At 43.9% G+C, this 21,603-nt stretch overlaps 1 protein-coding gene across 1 annotated transcript in view; it reads left to right on the forward strand.

Moving 5' to 3' along the window:
* The window catches only part of LOC138287232 (uncharacterized), a 146,442-nt gene that overhangs the window by 37,619 nt on the left and 87,220 nt on the right, over positions 1 to 21,603 (forward strand). The gene's annotated exons all lie outside the window — the stretch shown is intronic.

Raw genomic sequence — 21,603 nt, forward strand, 5'->3', positions numbered from 1 at the left:
TTTTTGACGCCCAAGCTCCATTTTCCCCTACGCCGGCTCTGCCTGGTGTGTGTCATTTTTTTTGACGCACACCACTCCGCAGCGCCGGCTAACGCCGGCTAACGTCATTGAATAAATACGGCGCCCGCATGGCGCTTCAGAATGGCGTTAGCCGGCGTTACATTTTTTGACGCACAACTGCGTTGGCGCAGTTGTGCGTCGAAAAGTATAAATATGGCCCATAGTGTGCACAGAGTCCAGGGGTTCACCTAGAGGTTTGACAGAGGCAATAATAGATAATACTAATGCTCTATTTGTAGTAGTGTGGTCGAGCAGTTAGGCTTATCGAGGGTAGTGTTAAGCATTTGTTGTACACACACAAGCAATAAGTGAAACACACTCTCAATGACAACTCCAGACCAATAGGTTTTTATATAGAAAAATATTCTTTTGTTAATTTATTTCTATCTAGAACCACAAGATTTATTTAGCAGGTTAGTACATTAAATGAAAGGTACTTTGTATAGGAATACTTAGAACTTTGATTGAAATCAACAATGTACACAATCTTCTTTAAAATGGCAAAAAACTATTTTAAAAGTGTACACTGCAATTTTCAACAATTCCTGAAAAGTACAGTTTTTGAGGTAAGTAACAAACTTACGGGTTCAATCTCCGGGGCATAGGTAGCCCACCGTTGGAGGTTCAAAATAACCCCAAACACCCAGCACCAGCAAAACAGGGCCGGGTAGGCGTAGAGGTCAAACAGGAGCCAAAATAACGTAGGCCCCTATGGAGACAGGGGGTACTCCAGTGCCAGTCTACTTGCAGGTAAATACCCGTGTTGTCAGAAGGCAGACCAGGGGGGTTTGAAGGAGCACTAGAGGGGGCCCAAGTAGGCACAAAAACCACACCTTCACCGGTACAGGGGTGGCCGGGTGCAGTGTGCAAACAGGGCATCGGGTTCTCACTAGAACTCTTTGGAGGGACAAGGGAGTCACTTAGGCGCTGCAGGCAGGGCACAGGGGGGATTCTCAGGCAAGTCACTGACTGGGCAAGGGTGAGGGCAGCCTGCTGGTCATTGCTGCACTGGTGGTCAGATTCTCTTGGGCCTGGGTGCTGCTGGTGCAGTGCTTCTCGAGGCAACGGATGTCTTCGTCCCGGGTAGTCGCAGTCAAGGGGGTCCTCGGGATTCCCTCTGCAGGCGTCGTCGTGGGGGTTTGGAGAGGTCAGCCCAGGGTGGACACGTAGTTGGAATCATCTGGGGATCCTCTCTGGCTAGTTGGTTTCTCTGGACACGGGCTGGGGGCGTCGGGTGCAGAGTAGTTGGGACTCATGCTTCTGGAGTGAGGTGGGAGTCCCTTTAAAGATTGTTTCTTCGTCTTCTTGTTCGGCAGGTCTGCTGTCCACAGAAGTTTCTTGGTCCTCGGTGATGCAGGCAGTCTTCTGGAGGCTTTTCAGGGGTTGCTGGTCCTGCAGAACACGCTGCTTTTTCTTTTGCAGCTTTTTGAAGCAGGAGATGGGCTGGTAGGGCTGGGGACAAGTCAGTTGTTGTCTCCTTCTCTTTTCTGTGGGGTTGTCAGCTCAGCAGTCCTTCTTCTTTCTTGAGGTCATTGGCAATCTGAAGAGCTAGGTTCAGGGTCGCCCCTAAATACGAAATTTAGGGGTGTGTTAGGCTCAAGGGGCAGTAGCCAACGGTTACTCTCCTTGAGGGTGGCTACACCCTCCTTGTGCCCACTCCCACTGGGGAGGGGGCACATCCCTATCCCTATTGGTCCTAATCCTCCAAAGCAAGATGGAGAATTTCTCAAGAAAGGGGACACTTCAGCTCTGGACATCTTAGGAGTGGTCCTGTCTGAGGGAGTGACTCCTCCTTGTTTTTCTCATTGGCCCTCTGGACTTGCCGCCAAAAGTGGGGGTTTGTCCATTGGTGGGCACCACCACTGACTGGAGTGCCTCGGGCACTGTAAAACCAGGCCTGAGCCTTTGAGGCTCACCCCCAGGTATTACAGTTCCTGCAGGGGGAGGTGTGAAGCACCTCTACCCAGGACAGGCTTTGTTTCTAACCACAGAGTGCACAAAGGCACTCACCACTTAGTCAGAAACTCGTCTGGAAGTGGCAGGCTGGCATAGACGGGTCAGTCTTGCAGTAGGGTTAACATACAGGGGGCATTTCTAAGATGCAGTCTGTGTGCATTTTTCAATAAATTCCACACTGGCATCAGTGCTGGTTTATTGTGCTGAGACGTTTGATACCAAATTGCCCAGTATTCAGTGTAGCCATTATGGTGGTGTGGAGTTCATAATGACAAACTCCCAGACCACATATTCATTATGACTACCCTGCACTTACAATGTCTAAGAATTCACTTAGACACTGTAGGGGCATAGTGCTCATGCAGCTATGCCCTCACCTGTGGTATAGTGCACCCTGCCTTAAGGCTGTAAGGCCTGCTAGAGGGGTGACTTACCTTTGCCACAGGCAGTGGTTGGTGAGCATGGCACTCTGAGGGGAGTGCCATGTCAACTTTGTCTTTTCTCCCCACTAGCATATACAAGCTGCAAGGCAGTGTGCATGTACTGATTGAGGGTTCCCTGAGGGTGGCATAATACATACTGCAGCCATTAGGGACCTTCCCTGGCCCCAGGACCCTTGGTGCCAGGGGTACCTTTTACAAGGGACTTAACTGTGTGCCAAGGCTGTGCCAATTGTCGAAACAAAGGTGCAGTTTTAGGGAAAGAACATTGGTGCTGGGACCTGGTTAGCAGGGTCCCACCACACTTCCAATCAAAGCTGGCATCAACACTAGGCAAAAAGTGGGGGGTGACCATGCCAACAGTGGCATTTTCCTACAGTGAAGCCTTTTTTCTAACAGGACGGAAGTGTGTCAGAGACTCCAACTACCTGTTCCTGTTCAGCAGGCTCCTCCCAGTGCTTTGTCCATCTCTTGGTCACTTTTCACTTGGATTTCAAGGTGGAAGGATCACTCTCTTTGTCTCCTGGATATACCTTTGGATTTAAGGACTTTGTTTTTGTTGAATCACACGAGTAAGTTAAAAACGTATTGTATAAGGGTGTTGTTTGTTTCCTTTGGCATGCACCATTATTTATTTGTACTAGAATTACATTTTTAGATTTTATAGTGGTGGCTGGCCTGGGGCTTTAGTATAGGCCTAGTTTTATTTTGCATTTCATTGATTTTTCACCTTTTGTAAAGGAAAATTGTTGCACAGCTCAGCAACTTTTCTACAAGTTTCTAACATTTGCAATTATATTTTAGTATGTGGCGTAGATTTTCAAAGGGCCATTTAGCCAGTAAACCCCGTACTAGTAGTAATCAGTGCATGAAATAAATGTTTCAGTGGTATATGTTTTTAACACTTCATTTATGACAGAGATGGCATTGGATTACATTTAAAATATTGGCTATTGTTTGCATTTCCTTTTTTTTTCAAAAAGCTTATATATTGTGGTGTAACATTGGATGGCATAAGAGGATGTTTTTTGACCATGTGGCTGGCAGCCATTTTGTGCATGCAGCCAGTGTCCCTTTGCCATAGGCTTGCATGTGTTCTTTGTTTGCCATGCCTCCTTGCTCATTGTTGTTGTTGTTTGACCATGTAGCTGGAACCCATTTTGTCCACCCAGCCAGTGTTCCTTGCCATAGGCCTGCATGTGTTCTTTGTTTGCTATGCCTCTTTGCTCCTTGTTGTTGTTTGACTATGTGGCTGGCTGGCAGCCATTTTATCCATCCAGCCAGTGTCCCTTGCCATAGGCTTGCATGTGTTCTTTGTTCTCCATGCCTCCTTGTTTGCAGTTGTTGTTTGACCATGTGGCTGGCGGCCATTGTGTGCATGCAGCCATTGTCCCTTTTCCATAGGCTTGCATGTATTCTTTGTTCCCATGCCTCCTTGTTCGCAGCTGTTGTTTGACCATGTGGATAGTGGCCATTTTGCACATTCAGCCACCAGTGTCCCTTTGCCTAGGCTTGCATGTGTTCTTTGTTCTCCATGCCTCTTTGTTTGCAGTTGTTTGACCATGTGGCTGTCGGCCATTTTGTACATGCAGCCAGTGTCCTGGGACCTATGCAAGACTCAACACCTACTCCCACCAAAAAATCAAAACCATCTATGACAGTTTCAACAAGGACAACCCACGTGTTGAACCCCCCCAATCCAACCACTGACACCAACAAACCCACAATCTACACCTGGACACCCGTCTCCACCAAAGATACATTGAAAACCACAAAGTCCATACACTCCAGGGCCCACACGGACCCATTCCCCCATCACGTCTTCAACAGAGCTGCAAACACCATCGTCCCCAAGCTCTGCCTCACCATCAACTGCTCACTAGCTACCGCCACCTTTCCAGATGACTGGAAACACGCCGAGATCAACCCCCTCCTCAAGAAACCATTGGCTGAGCCCACCAACCTCAAAAACTTCAGGCCCATCTCCCTACTTCCATTTCCTGCAAAAGTCATAGAAGAAGCAGTCAACAGCCAACTCACCATTTTCAGAAAGCCACAACATCCTAAACATCTTCAAATCCGGATTCAGGTCAAACCACAGCACCGAAATGGCCCTCCTGTCCGCAACAGATGACATACGCTCCCTACTGGACAAGGGAGAGACAGCAGCACTCGTCCTACTTGACCTCTCGGCAGTTTTCAACACAGTCTCCCATCACACCTTGATAAGAAGACTCCACAAAGCCGGCATTAGAGACAAGGCCCTCGACTGGATCCAATCCTTCCTCTCTGGCAGAACGCAACGAGTGAGACTCGCTTCCTTCCTCGCAGAACCCACACCCACCACCTGCGGAGGGCCCCAAGGATCCTCCCTCAGCCCCACGCTGTTTAACGTCTACATGGCCCCGCTAGCCACCATCATCAGAAGCTACGGAATAAACATCCTCTCCTACGCCAATGACACCCAACTCATCCTCTCCCTCTCCAACAAATCAGACAAGGCCAGACTCAATTTCCATGAGGGCATGAAAGCAGTTGCCAACTGGATGAGAGATAGCTGCCTTCAACTCAACACAAACAAGACCGAGGTACTCATCCTGGGTCCCTAACCCAATGCATGGAGCAACTCCTGGTGGCCACCCACCCTCGGAAACCCACCCACCCCCGCCAGCTAAGCCCTCAACCTTGGAATCATCTTTGACCCCAATCTCAGCATGAACCATCATATCAACGCAGTCACCTCCACCTGCTTCCGCACCCTCTGCCTCCTATGCAAGACCTTCAAATGGATCCCCCTCAAGCATAGAATGACCGTCACACACGTCCCCATCACCAGCAGACTGGACTATGGCAATGCACTCTATGCTGGAATCAACAAAAAACTCACCCGCAAATTGAAAAACACCCAGAACGCTGCTGCCAGATTGATCCTCGACCTACCCCGACACTGCCACATCTCACAACACCTATGCACACTGCACTAGCTCCCCATTGAGAAAAGTATCACTTTCAAAATCCTCACTTACGCACACAAAGCCCTCCACAACACCGGACCTGCCTACCTTAACCAGCGACTCAACTTCAACGTACCCCACAGGACCCTACGCTCAGCCCATCTCTCTCTCTCGCAGAAGTACCCCGCGTCAGGAAAACCAGAACAGGAGGACGCTCCATCTCCTACCTCGCCGCCACCACCTGGAACCCATCTGTTCTGCTTTCCCTCTTATCTCATAACCGAGCTTACAGAACTTCTCTGGAATGCACTTCTGAGTTTAAAGAAGACATTTATTGTTATTCATTCCCCACCCACAAGTTCCTGAGAGACAAAATTAGTAGATTGGAAGCACAGGTTCAAAATTAGTCACAGCAATGAAAGCAAAATATATCAAAGTACTTCTCAGTTGCAATGTACACAGCAAATAGATGTGATTATAATATAGCATAACTTCAAAGCAAAGCATAAAAGTCAAAATTCATCACCGTAGGGCATATAGCTCAGCTTCATCTTTCTGGGGTCTGCAAGTTGATGACTCCGGTCAACTGCGAGAAAGAGATTCTCTACCCAAACGGGAGGCAGGCAACTGACGTCTAGTTCCTGTCTGAAGTCAAGCAGATTTTAATCTATCTCTCTGTAGCCCAGAGTCATCCTTAAAAGCAAACTCAGTGTGAGAGCCGAAGAACCTTGGAGAGAGGCCAATTCTCCTGAGCTCCCCGTTCTCAGACTGGATTGCGAGGTAAACACAAAATCTACGTGCTCTTATCAGCTAAGGTCTGGTGTGAAGAAAACAGCTTGGTCCATCTTGTGGAAAAACACAGCTTGGAAAAACACAGCTCATCTGCAATGTCTCAACTGCAATGTCTAACCCCACGTTAAAGCCAATAGGCAGCTAACCTAAATATCAAATGTAATGTCTAATATCATGTCAAAGCCAGTAGGCAGCTAAACTGAATACAGAATGTAATGGCTAATGCCATGTCAAAGCCAATAGGTAGCTAATCTAAATATCAAATGTAATGTCTAATATGATGTCAAAGCCAATAGGCAGCTAAACTGAATACAGAATGTAATGGCTAATGCCATGTCAAAGCCAATAGGCAGCTAAACTGAATACAGAATGTAATGGCTAACTCCATGTTAAAGCCAATAGGCAGCTAATCTGAACACAACATGTAATGTGCTACTGGTGAACATTGAGCAACTAATATGTGCAGTGGTGAAACACAAAGTCATTGGTCAAACACAATTAATAGCATCACACCATCCAAGACATGGCTTTTTTAATCCACCTCCGGTACACGCTACACCCCCCCCCAATACTTTCAAACCGTAATGCGTGAGTAGCTGCGCTCTATAAACTCTGATTGATTGATCGAGTTCCCTTTTCCATAGGCTTTCATGTGTTCTTCTTTGTTCTCCTTGCTCCTTTTAGCTATTGTTTGACCATGTGGCTGGCAGCCATTTTGTGCATTCAGCCACTGTCCCTTTGCCATAGGCTTGAATGTGTTTTTTGTTTGCCATGCCTGCTTGCCTTCTTGCTTCTTGTTGCTCTTGTATGCCCATGTGGCTGTCAGCCGTTTTGTCCATCCAGACAGTATCCCTTGCCATACACTTGCATGTGTTCTTTGTTTGCCATGCCTCCTATCTCTTTGTTGTTGTTGTTTGGCAATGCGGCTGACTGACAACCATTTTGTCCATGCAGCCAGTGTCCCTTGCCACAGGCTTGCATGTGTTCTTTGTTCTCCATGCCTCCTCCTTCCTCCTTGTTGTTGTTTGAGCATGTGGCTGCTGGCAGCCATTTTGTGCATGCAGCCAGTGTGCCTTTTACATAGGCTTACATAGAAACATCATTAATTATTGATCATTTGCTTTTTACATTTCTATTTTTATTTATTTATATCATATTTTTTTACCTAGTTTAATTTTTTATGTAATTTTTATCTCATTGTTTAATTTTTGTACATTTCTTTTTATTTAATTTTTATATTTTATTTTTTAAATTAATTTATTTTTTATTTAACTTTGCATTTTGCCTTGATCCATCCACCCACATCCATCCGATCCATTCCTCCATCTACCAAAGACGCACAGCTGCACTACAGCATTCAGTTTCTTTAGGTGTAATTTAATTTCCTCCAGTACAACCTGGCTGTGGAGCATGGCAGACAAATCAACAGCATAATTCATTTTGTTAATGATTATTCCATTTCCCCTGGACCACCTTGCCGCCATAGGTTATTTAAAGGATTATTCCACTTACCCATGCACCTCTCTCTGACTACTGAGGTGTCGCCTTTAAGAAAGATGGAGATAAATCAAAGCGTTAGATCTGCCTGTTGTGCTGTCTGATTTTAAATGTAATTTTTTATGGTGTGGTGATGTGGGTTGCATTTACAAAGTTTAATTAAATAGGTATATTACATAAGCAATCAACCGCACTAAGATTGCATTTCTCTGTGCTATTTCATCCTGCAACAATGCCATGCTTCACAAACTACATGGTTTTCTTGCTTGGTTATTTTTTAGGTGTACAAGAGAAGAGACCCCATACCACCCACAGTACTGCCAAAGAGAAGGCCTTACAGTTACTTCGGTCCACAGGCACCAAAATCTTTTGCTTGTGCATCTTAGTGCGACTGCCAAACTAGATGGCCCCAAAGAAAGTTACTCCCAAGAAAGAGGCCAATGAGAAGAAGCAGCTTTGTGCCAGTGGTGTGCCACTCGCAACCTTTTTTGGGAGATGTGTGCCTGCCACAATGGACTCCTGGGAGCAGCATTCCTGCATCAACAGCACCACTCCAACCCAAGCCCAAGACCATGTCTGCCAGTGAGGCAGCCACTGCAATCATGGTTACGCCGACGAGCAGTGATGTTGAACTGGATTTGTCCCTTTTGAAAAGTAGTACCCAATTGTTTCAGGAAACAGAGCAAAGTGGACAGCAGCCGCAGCAAGGTCTTCAAGAAGTTGGAGCAGAACAGGAGGTCAAGCTTCCTGCTGAGAAAGAACCTCTTTTTTTAGAATCAATGGCTCCCAGATCTCCAGCAAGAAAAAGGAAGGGAACTACTTTAACATCTTCTCCAAGCACCACTTCTGATGACAATGATAGGGACAGGAGTGGACCACGACAGAGTCTGAGAGACAACAGGAGCGGCAAGGTAAAAGAAATCTTCCAGAAATCCTTAGATTCATGGAAGGAGATGATGATGAGGAAGATGAAGACAACGAGCCAGTCATTGTGAAAGCTGGCACAGAGAAGTTCAACATTACTATCCAACCTGCTCTGAGGAATGTGGCACAGGCAGCACTGCCAGCTCCAATATTTGTAATGTCCCAGTAGAGACCTGCACCAACCCATACCTCAGTAGAAGTATGCACTGCAGAAAGACCATCAACATACCCACCTACAGCCAGTTCTTCTTCAGGCATTGGCGGTGGCCCAATGAAAAAGCACTCCTCCCCAGTGTGGGACTTTTTATGATTATCAAACAGGAGTGGAACATTTCCATAGGCTCCATTTGCCAAGCAAGTGTTTATCAAAGTAAGACACGTTCACATTATGGTAATTGAGGCCAAATGACCCATATGAAAAATCATCACTCAATCCAGTGGGAGGAGCACCTAAAAAAATGATCAATGTGGTTGCAGTGGTGAAGGTGAGGAGAGCTAGGAAACATTAGCTGCAACTGATCAAATCACAATGAAAGGTGACGAAGAAGAGGGTGATATCCTCATGCAAAGCAGCCATGTCCCCAGCAGTGCGCCAGAATTACCCGCCTCAGCGACCTCACAATGGCACAGTAAGATTCAGAGTCAGATGGAGACACCACAGCATACGGTAACTGCACCAGGACATACATTGAGTCTACCCCGACCTACATCTCAAAAGAGACCTGCATCAGTGGCCCCACATGTTTAGGCAGGAGGGGCCCTATAACTGCAACCATCCAATGGCATGTTTGTACAATGGGAAGCTGACAAAAATGTTAGTGCTGCACCTTCTCCCTTTTTCTTTTGTGGAAGGAGTGAGATTCTTAGAGTTTGTGGCAGCCTTACGCCCAAATTGGAAGGTTCCAAATTAGACCTATTTTGCCAGAGTTGCTGTTCCAGCATTGCATCATGATGTGCTGTGATTGGTAGGACAGGCTTTGCAGCAAAGTGTTGTCCACACTATTCACCTGACGACAGACATGAGGACCAGTTGTCAGGCGACTGATTACATGTGCATCACTGCACACTGGATCTCATTTGTCAGGGTAAAGCAAAAGCTATCTACAAGTCTTGACCGTAAGAATTGTTTAAGAGCGTTTGGCGGCATGCACCAGAAGCCATGTTCACTATGGAGAAATCATGCACAGATGCAAACATCTTGGAGGAATTTAATAGCATGGTGTCTGAATGGCTGCAACCCAGAGGTCTTTGAATTGGATTTGTTGCCAAGGCAATGGCAGTAACATAGTCAAGACCATGGCAGATGGTGGCTATTTCAGGGGCCTGTGTTTGGCACACTGCATCAACCTGGTTGTGCAAGGCTTTTTAAAAAAAGAAGACACAGTAAGCAACATACTGACCATCTGCAGACACAGCTGGACTCATTTCAGCCATTCTCTTAAAGCCCAGAAACAGTTGAAGGTTATTCATTGAGGTAACAGAGTTCCAGGTAACTCCCTGATAAAGGAAGTGCCAATATGTTGGAACTCAACATATTATATGTTGCAACGTTTGTTTGAGCAGTACAAACAGATCAATGACTATGTCATTCAAAGACAAGCTACTACAATTGCGAAAGCCATGACCATGGATGCGGAAAGATGAGGCCTAGTCAAATGCCTCACATAGATGCTGTTCCCTTTTGAGGTTTTCATGTGGGAAGTTAGCAAGGAGGACAGTACAATGGGCCAAGCTATCCTGTTATTGCATCTGCTACAAGAGCAGCTAATGAAGGTTTCTGATAGGTACGCATTCAGGGGTGCGAACGAAAACCCAGAAGCGCATGTCTTGGTTGATAACCTGAGCTATTGCTTGACTTGTAATGCAAGGCTGCAAAATGACATAATCTCATCCAAAGAGTACATCTGTGCTATCCTACTTGAGCCAGGCTACAAAAAAAAATATTTCTACTTTCATTTCTTTTTCTGAAGGGGATGTTTCACAACACAAGGGGTGGATTATTGAGCAAGCAGGAGAACTGAAAGAAGAAAGGCTGGAACTTAGAGTCCCACTCTGCAGTTCTGGGGTGCTGTTTACAACTTCCAGAGAGGGCAGTCTTAGCCCACCCCCACCAACCCCACCATCAAGAAAAATGGCAACAACAGCAAAAGAAGAATCAGACCTAACCTCTGCATTAGCTTCTTTTCAAGTGGTAGGTCTTAAGTCCAGTACAGAAGCAAAGGAAAAAGTGGTCAAGCAGGTAGAAGCACCAATCACCAGTCATAGGATGTTCCAGGAGTATCTGGATGACCCGAAAGGGGTGTATATGGATCAAAACTTATTGGCGTATTGGTATGGGAAGCTGTGCCAATGGCCAGAGCTCAGCAGGCCTGCCCTGTAGCAATCATGTCTGCTGAATGTGTGTTCAGTACAGCTGGTGCAGTTGTTACAGTTAGAAGGACCAGTCTCTTACCTCAAAACGTGGAGAGAGTGACGATGATCAAAATGAACCAGCATTTTATACCACCTGATTACACCATTCCTGAAACACCACAGGAAGAAGAAGAGGATGATTGGTCAGAATTAAGCACGTTAGCTGACCAATTCCTGGGAGAATCACCAGAGTTTCGAGAACAAACTCTACTTCCTGGACTGAGTATGCCAGTGCCACCATAGAACTTTTAAATTATTTCTCGTTCAGCTCCTTTTTTCTCTTTATTTCTTTCAAATATATATGTGTTTATATATATATATATATATATATATATATATATATATATATATATATATATATATATTCGCAAAAAACAAAGTAGAACTCTGGGAAGTTCCCAATTTTAGGAGGAGAGCTGCTCTAGTATGGAGCACCCTGCAAAACCAGCGACACTCTAGATTTGCTCACCTCAAATGTCTGCTTATCTTGCTAAGTTTTTAAGCATAGGATCAGCACAGTGCTATCATCACCGAGCTAGATAGTGACAAAATCTTTTGCCATTTGTACAGCAAAATCTTTAAGCATAGGATTTACACAGTGTCGTCCTTGCCGAGCTGTAAAATGACATATATATATATATATATATACATGCTAGTGGAACATTATGTTTGTGTCGGATTTATGCTGCCCCACCATTTTATAGTCACATATAAGCCCAGCTTGCAGTTGGACGCGTGTGCAGTAAAGAAGCCCCCACATACCATTCAGGACTTTGAAGACAATGCCTGCCTCCTTCACATGCCATTGCCTATCCTACTTTTTTACATCACCTAGCAGGGCTGCCCTAGAAGATCATTGATTAAAAAACTGGCAGTGCCAATGCCTAATTTCAATTTGTGGATACCACCAAAGAGAAGATATTGTGCTTCACCACAGTGCTTGGATTGGAAGAGGTAACTATTAAGTACCTATTTCACCAATGAGTGGTGATATATTAATTGATTGTGAATTTGTGAGTGATGACTGATGTATGTGGTGGCTGACGGTGAGGAAGGGAGTGCAACAAATTTGTAAACTTGTTTTAGATTATTTGCAATGCTTGGGGGCCGATGGGGGATCATTTCTTCCTGAAAGTGATTGGCCTTTCAAAATTTGTGAAATTTATCTGCAGGGTCCACTTTTTTCTGGTATCTCAGTTCAGACCAGCCACTTTAGTTACCAAAGACAAATCTACCCCAAAAATACTCCAGTTCTATCTCTCTATTTGTTCTGCAACAGCAGTGTACTTCACAGGTCTACCTTGCTCAGTTTGGGACTGAGATAGAGTTAGTTAGAGTCTGGAGGAGGAAGATGAAAGGACTCAGGGCTGGACTATTTCAACAGCTAGAAAGGAGAAGGTTATTGGCTTCAAAGAGAACCCATAATGATGGCGAAGACTCTGAGGCCTAGTGCTCACTCAGCTCTGTGAACTGGAGAGAGGTGCGTTGATTTGGAAATGCCACTGAGTATGTGTTTGCTGCATTTCTAGCTCAAATGTAAAACTCCTCTTATGTTCTTGCTGTGCCTCTGCCTCTGAGTCTTCTTGGTAAACTTCTGACTCCTCATGAAGCTTACCTTGCTTTCTTGTGTCCTTCTCCTTTGCTGTATAATACAGCTACAATTTTTTTCAATACACAGGCTTTCTCCTAGTCCTCTCCTGCATGAAAAAACTGGGGAAAGCTCAAGACTCTAGCTTACCTACCAGACAGGTTCAGACAGGCACCAGAGTGACTGAATTCCAAGAAGAATGACAATGCATCACCCAATTTGGCAATAAAGTATAATTTTCCTTTTAACAATCATAATTTTTAGAACTGGGTGGGTTAAATTCAATCTTTCATATTTCAAAACTAGAAGGCATAACACTTTGGATATATTATATGGGGTCTCTCTGGGGCAGAAGGACTGTTTGCAATGCATTTACTCAACTGTGTCATACTTACTTATCCCTTAATTTCCTTCCATAACGGATTGATGGTGGTGTGCTGCTCAGCACCCCAAAGAATATTGTCATTGTTTACTTTGTATAGTGTTTGTCTTTATCACACCTTTCCCCAAATCCCCTTTCCCATCCAATCAGTGAACCCCTAACCTTCTTCCCCGGGTTGTGTGATTTATTGAGGTGTGACCTAAGTTTACACCATAAATGAATCACACACTTGCTGGGGAGGATGTGGTGAATGCAACACCAACTCACTGCATGAACTTCTACTTTCTATTACCTGAGCAATATTCCGCTTCAGCCCCATCAACATCATCATTCATGCCTTGTGCATGTTCTGTAAACACTTATCCTAGTCCAACCACTCTTGAGTCTGAGCCCACTTCTCCTGACCCCATGATTTAATTTCCTAAGTTTAGTTTTATAGCTCCCCACCATTGCTTACAAGAAATTGCTAGATTTTAATGTCATATGGTCTTCTTTGTTGTGTGTCTAATGCTGTCATTACGGTCATCTGGTCTCAGCCTTCCTAAAGTTATGACATATGACCCACAAACGTTGCTTCTTTCAATCTAGTTGACAATGATGAACAACCCTTTAATTAATCCTGCATTTGGAGTTCACATAGGTGGGAGTGGCACCTTCTGTCTTCCATGTTATCGCCCTAGCCTGCTACTACTACCTCTACCACCTTCTTAAGAATTGACCTTAGGAAAAACCCTGCAATAAGAAGACTCTCTCGCTTCATCTATACAGGTAAGAAAAGAGCTATGGATTGAAGTGAACCTGTTTAGTTAGTAATTAACTCCTGCTGAAGAAGATATCTATGTGTACTGGGTGTTTGTAGGCAAAATAGGCAAGGGCAATCATCCCCTAGTGGTCAATGTAAAGTTGCAGAGGGCAATGGAACGAGGCTATAAATAAATGGCCTACACTTTTTTTGGCAGATTATTAAAACAGGCTACACTTAAAGACAGCAGTGCAAACTAAAAGTCTTAAACACCAAAATGAAGATTAGAGATGCAAATGAAGTAAAAATAGAAAACCCTATTTCTACACTCACAGCAGTCCCACCCCTCTCTCAGGACAAATAAACCAGCCCCCAAAACGTCCAACGAACAGTCCAAAGTCCATCCCAAATCCCTCCCCACCCTGTTTACCCACAGCAAACCCCTCCCACCAAAACAAGAAAATTTAAAAAGGGCTTAAAAGAGGGCACTGTCAATATGGGTCCGGTGTTGGTCCAGGTTCTCCTCAGTGCTGGCGAGCCAGCTCATCATCCGGTCCAGCAACTGCAGGATGTGTCTGAGCAATGCCCTGATGGAACAGGAGGCTGCAGTAGCAGGTATAGTCAGGAACCCTGCTGCTGGTGGCGGCATCGGCAAGGTACTGGCTGGGAGGATGGCATGCTGCTCTGCTGGGTCCTGGGACAGAGGCAGCTGTTTTGGCCTCTTCCTCCTCCATAAATACCAGCCACTGATATTTGGCCTGGATGTTCCCCAGCCTCTGCTGCCGCAGACAGGCAGCTATCTCCTGCTTGGTGGAGGTGGTAGTCGAGCAGGAGGCGTCTGTATCAAGAAAAAGAAGAAGAAAAATTGTAAACAATGCTCTGAACAAAAACTTCTTCAATGGTAGGTAGTGGGTGGCACAGTAGCAGTACGTTACTGGTCCCCTAGGGACATTGGAGTTTTATGTGAATATGATTAGGAGTGTCACAGAGTCAACTTTTTTTGTTTGCCTACACATGCCTCACATAAAAAGCACTGACTGTCCGGTAGAAAAGGATTAAGGCAGAATAAGACTAGATTAAAAAAAACAGTGATTTTCTTTTTTCTTCTTTTTAATGTATTTTTTGTAACTAAACAGACACATTTACTGGAGAAAAAAAAATGAATTACCTCTCATTTATGATGAGTAAGGCATTATGCAATATGGAGTACAAGTTGTTGTGCCAAATAATGCTAGCCAGCACTTCAAGTACTTTGCTACTATCTGCAGCTCGGGCATCTATAGCTGGCAATTATATATCTTTAATTCCAATGGCCCTGCTCTTTCCCACATGCCTTTCACTTAGTTTCTACCCTGGCTCCAAAGAGGCAGATGAATAAATAAGATATGTCACACATGTCATGTATAAAATGTATGATATATTTATCCTGTCTGCTGTAAGTAGACGGAGGAAACAATGCACTGCACTACAGGGAAAGGAATGGGCTATACAGATTGTATTTGGCACATTTATCACTATCACCTAAGTTAAACTTGAAATCAAATCGGGAGCATACTCATCCCACTTTACTCACTGGTCTTGCCTACCATCACAATTTTTTTCTGACAAATTGATTCACTGTGCAGTAAGGAAAGAAAAGGAACCTGATTTCCTCCACTGCAGAGTAAGGCAGGCAGATGGATTAGGCAAGGAGGTAGAGCTTTTGCTATAGAAGAACATAGGTGCTTCACTGATCTCTCTACAGAAGAAGAGCTCCCTTCTTTATTCTTCCAATCAATTATTCAATCATCCTTTCATTCTCTTCCCTACATACACACATAGCCACCATGATTTAGGCTTTACTTTCTCTCATCCAGTCTTTCACCCAAATTCACAATCCTTTATCCATCCATTCAGTACCCATTATCCACCCTTTCTTTCAATCATCCTTTCACTCATCCATCCATTTACCCAATACTCATCCTAGCATCCTTTTTCATACACTCGCATCTTTTTCTTTCACTCTTTTCACCCATCCTTTCTTTTAACCTGTTCTTTCACGTTTCTATCAAGCCATCATTTTCATTGTACATTATGGGTGCTTTTGCTGAGTTGCAGATAGAAGAGGCCATAAGTAAAGTAACCAAACCACTGCTGTAACTGTAATGCAAGGGGTTCATAAATACAATAATGACAATGCTCTTTTCGCTAGTGAGTAATAGTAATTGTCATCCCGGCCGCCGCGTCTCGCCCTGCTTCATCTGCTCCTGCATCAGTGGAACTTGAGCCGGCTCCACTGGTTGGTGTGGCTATAAAGACAGTATACAGTCTTTAGATGCCAAGAACACCTACTCTTCTTAATTTTTTTAATCAAACAAATGCAACCGCAATATATTGTTACAGTTCGGTTAACACTGCAGTATCTTCTGTCAAAAATATCACTCTGGGCATTTTGTGTGAATGTTAGAAAAGTGAGGTAGTTAAGCCAACCAAAAGCTCTACATAATAGAGGGGCAGATCTATAGCCTATGACTGACGATGACTCTGATTCATTGAAGAGCAATGAAGGGGTGGAATACAAAATGTTCAATGAAAGACAGAAAAAAGGATAATGCAGGGATAACAGGAATTAAACAAAACTTGGATATGGGAGTTGGAAAAAAGGGAGACTATAAAAAAGTAAACAAGGCAAAATTAAAGGTAGTATAAAAGGAAGGAGAGGTAACAGTTATGGAAATATTAATAATAATATTAAATAATAAGAATTACTGGGATGAGCAGAGCTATCAGCATCAGCGCTGGTGGTCAGTGCTTGCCCAGCTCCTGCTGGACCCGCCGATGCAGTGCCCCTTTTCTTATCCTTGGGTGCTGATGTAAGAAATAAAGAACATAAATTAGTGGTACTGTTAATCACCACAAAATGATTATATAACAGGCAAATGCAATAACATAATTAAATCATCTTGCCTATGGTACTAGTATGATCTACTATTGTTGAGTTGGCTATAATCTTACAATTCCTATTCCAAATTTTCTTAATAAAAACCATATTTGGAACTAATGCATTGCAATGAATGATCTTTCATTCTATTCTCATTTCTCAAGCCCCTTGATAACCCAACTCAGTCTCCCTTTTTTGCACTGCATGCATGCTCGCATCACTGTGAAACTGTTTGGGACTGTATGAGCTACATAAAGTCACAGAGAATGCTAACTCATTGATATCACTTATTCACTATGGAGGCAGAAGGGCAGAGAGGTCTGTGTTGCAATGGCTTCTTAAATAATCACCCAAAGTGAGTGCCTATAATAAATAATATTCTTAACGTAAACTAAATCTAACTTACCTCAGAACAGAAGCTGCATGCTATTCAGAAAAAAAGTTAGCATTGTAGAACACAAACACAATAAAAATATAATACTCACCAAGGCAAGGAATCTTAACACATAGCAGATCGAGCAGGTCCTGGTCTCAGTTAATTATATTCACCCAGCGATGCGTCAGCTACTTGGTGGTGCGCTGGACCTGGGTGGTGGCCCTGACAAACTTGCGCACCCTGGTCATATGCTGCTGACGCTCCCAGGCCTGCTGCCAACATGGAGGGGAGGTGGCGCTGCACATAAAAAACCAGTGCTGCCACCTCCTCCTCCTCATCGCTAAAGATCGTCCGAGCTGCCCCCCTTGACGGTGGCGCCGCCCACAAGGTAAGCGGCCTCTGTTCCCCTGCTCTGCCATGGTGCTGGGCAGGGAAGGGTGAATAACAGAAGAAAAGAAACAGGAGGAAAAGGAAGGAATGAAGAAATAAGGGAAAAATAATTTAAAAAACAAAAAGTCACAAAAAACACAAAAAGATTAAAACAATTAAAAAATATTCAGACTCAAAAAGACACACTAATACAGTAACTAAAAAATAGGGGTAAATTAAGTGTCAGGGTGGAAGATGTGGGATGATAAACAGAGTGAAAAACGAGATGACCGCTCCCATGTGAACCGCATGGTGCCATTTGCGCACAATTCTGAACTCGAGTACCTACTTTGTGTTGCGTTTGATATCAAACACAATGCGAACGGGCGCAATCAGAGAACTCCACCTACTTGCAGAACTCCACGTAGCATGGCAGACTTTTCTTCTCACTTCGCTGAGTTCGACGTAGTGTGACTACGCGCACTCCGCCCAGGCCTAGTCTTTATAGGACCATCATTTTGTTTCCTGTCTCACTCAAGTCTCCTAGTTGCATGTTTAACTTGACCTTTTTTCTGCAAATTGCTGTTTATTGATTTTGTTTTCAGGACTAATTTTCTGACTGAATTTAGGGATCTAGGTATCGAATTCAGCAAAGATTCGACCTGACATATCCTTGAGACGCATTATAGAGGCTTCCAAGAAAGATGCTCTTCATGATTCTGAACTGATTCCACTTTCCTGATCCACATCTGTTATTTTTTTCTTTTTCAGAGCGAGGTAATCTATTTAAAGGAAAATTAGGTGATGACCATGCAATAACCTGACCAGAAATGAGTGTCTTTATCAACTTGGTTCAAAATTAAGCAGGATGGTGTCATCTGAGTCAGGCATCCAGGCGTACAACGTGGGGGAAATACATATAGAAAAACAATAGAGCATCGTACTCACCAAGCAAGATTCATTTAATTAAATTAACAATAGAAAACAGTATTTAAAAGCCATGTGATAGTACAAGTATCTAAGTAATAAAACAGGAATAGCAAAGGTCACTGCCGTAGGAAATACATAGTCAAATTCATGTAGCTGTGTCTATCTTCCACATGGCAAACTGGTCGGACTGGCCGTAGTGGGCATTGGGCATTTCACCGGGAGGACAGAAGAGTGGTAGCCAGTTTTGCAGTGGGAGGGCCAGTTTAAATCTATGCTGCAATATTCCCCCCCACCCCCCCCCCCCCCCCAACAAAAGCAGCAGTGATTCACACTTGCACTCTCCTCCAACCTGGGGGCTGGTCTGACAAAAACGGCAGGGCTACTTTGAGTTCCCTGTCCGGCTCTGGCGGAAACTTTACTGAAGAGGCCGAAAAATCCCATCTGGAGACAAAATTCCCACAAGCAATTACAGAATAATAGTACCGGGACTCACTTAGGGCCTGCTCGGTGGCCCACCCAGCCCTGAGGTATTTCCTGCGTGGGTATTTTGATCAACATGGCAGAAGCACTTTGAAAACAAGATTGCTCATTACTAGCCGGGCTGCCAGTCATGGCAGCATGATGGATAGTCCAGTATTCTTTTTTCGTTTTTTCATCAAGCCCCCCCAAGGCGAGGTTTTGTTTTTTAAAAATGTCCCTCATATGCTGGGTGCTTTCTTGTAGTACATGGATTTATTTTCCGTTTTGGTGACCGTCATGCCAGGCATTACAGCCCAATGCAGGAAAAAGTGCAGAGTATGAATATCGTTTGAAAATAGAAAAGCATTGCTCTAAAACAATTTGTTTATTTCATTTATTTACGCCTTTAGTTTGCATAGAGTGGAAACCTGAGGTGATTATATAGTTTGATATTAAGTCAAAGTAATCAAGAAAACTGTTTACAGACCAATTATATTGAACACGTTTTCAGAGTTTTCATAGTTAGGTGCAAGCAGAAGATTGCTTCAAGTCTGAAGTACCTGTAATGCAAAAAGACAGCCGGTATCCATGTAAAGGTATAACACAGGGATGTCTAAAATGTTGATAACAGGAGGTGTGGCTAAACATTAACCACACTTCCTAGCCAGTCCTTCATATTACTGCCGCTACACTACCAAATGAGGGACCATCTGCAAAAGGTGTTGCTGCCATTCACACAATTACATGCATGAGCTGGACTGCACTAAATTGAGATGTAGAATACAAAACTCAAGACTTGAGTGCAAATTAGATTTCAAAACTTTTTCTATTCTTTATTGTGTTATATTTGCAATTAAAAGCAGCCAATGCGTTTTATTCCTTTTTCATAGAGGAACTTCTTCAGGGCTAATCTCAAACAATACTAATGATTCTCACAATAAAACATTTCTTTGTTATAGAGCCATATGGTCTGTTTTCAATGCTCCACAGTATACATATGTTCCTCAATAATGTATTCATGCAGTATTTGAAGAAATCAGAGGTGTCCGAGCACTGAGCTGCATGTACTACGTTAATTCTTCCTTGTGTGCTCTGGCGGCTGGGTATGCAGAGGTAGGGAGGAGGGGTGCTCCCCAGCATGCTCAAACCTCTGCCTTGGCAACCATTAAAGTAAAGGTGGCCTGGGTCAGGATACCAAAATTTAGGGCCTCACCTAGGTTGCATAGCTGTGTCAGAATGCATGGGAGGACGACAGATACAGCATGTTTGGCTGTAGATAGGGTTTAGGGAACGGGGAAGAAAGGTGTTAAGTTAAGTTACTGGGTGAGAAAGTAACCCAGTGTGAAGGATGAAACATGCATAGGCCACTTCCCATTTGGTTGTGGAAATGTTGGGTTTAAGCAGCTAAGGAAAGGATGATATTATGTTAACTTACATAGTGGCGAGCACAGGAACATTTAAAGCGTGAATGGTTAAAAGAGATAGCAGGCGACTTACTGAGTAAACGAACTGATGAGTTTAGCTGATGCAGTTATCCATTCTGAACATATATGGTAAGGGTTCTAGTAAACATGATGAACACTGCCCTGCATTACTGAGTTACTGCTGCAAGAAAGACTGAAAAAACGCACTCAAGGAAAACGTATATTATGTTTTAGGACGCAAGCTACTTTGCACATAGAACCCTCCAAAAGGGTGTATAGCATAAACCTTAGATTACAGAAGTGGTATGTAATATGCTGCAGATGACTGGGTTTGTTATTTCCTGCTAATGAAATTGTTACAAGGTCTATGGATCAGCGATCTTGAAATCTTCGGATGTTTTTGAGAAACACGATGCCAGGTAGTTTAAGCAAGAGGACATGTAAAAAAAAACCCATCAAATTAAACATCTTAAAAAACATTCGAAATCAATACAATACTAACGTATCTGTAAGTGGCACATTCTGTTTTCATTTTGCTACTGCGTTTAAACAAGAATGAAACCCAGAGGCCTGTGCATCATGCACATAACAAACAGGGCAAACTATCATGAGAGAAATACATCTTAACCACTATGAAGTGTCACTAACATTTCCACCAGTATGCTTAGAGTACTTCATGGGTGTTGAAATAGGCCACGTGCCAGTCTAGAAAACAGCGCAAACATGATGAAGAGGATAAATGGTTTAATTAAGGATAATTGAAAAGACAGGACTTAAGCCCATATTTATACTTTTTTAGTGCTGCATTTGCGTCATTTTTTTACGCAAAAGCGGCGCAAATTTACAAAAAAGTATTGGGCCATATTTATACTTTTTGACGCAAAACTGCGCTATCGCAGTTTTGCGCCAAAAAGATTAGCGCCGGCTAACGCCATTCTGAAGCACCATGCGGGCGCCGTATTTATTGAATGGCGTTAGCCGGCGCTAGCAGACCGGCGCTGCCTGGTGTGCGTGGAAAAAAACCACGTACACCAGGCAGCGCCAGCGTTGGGGAAAATGGCGTTAGGGCGTCTTAAAATGGGACAAGTCAGGTTGAGGCAAAAAAATCGCCTCCACCCGATTTGCGCCATTTTTAACGACGCCCAGACGCCATTTACATGACTCCTGTCTTAGTAAAGACAGGAGTCATGCCCCCTTGCCCAATGGCCATGCCCAGGGGACTTATGTCCCCTGGGCATGGTCATTGGGCATTGTGGCATGTAGGGGGGCACAAATCAGGCCCCCCTATGGCAAAAAAAAAAAAAAAAAAATTATACTTACCTGAACTTACCTGAATGTCCCTGGGATGGGTCCCTCCATCCTTGGGTGTCCTCCTGGG

Source organism: Pleurodeles waltl, chromosome 1_1 (assembly GCF_031143425.1).
Source record: "Pleurodeles waltl isolate 20211129_DDA chromosome 1_1, aPleWal1.hap1.20221129, whole genome shotgun sequence".
Taxonomy (NCBI): domain Eukaryota; kingdom Metazoa; phylum Chordata; class Amphibia; order Caudata; family Salamandridae; genus Pleurodeles; species Pleurodeles waltl.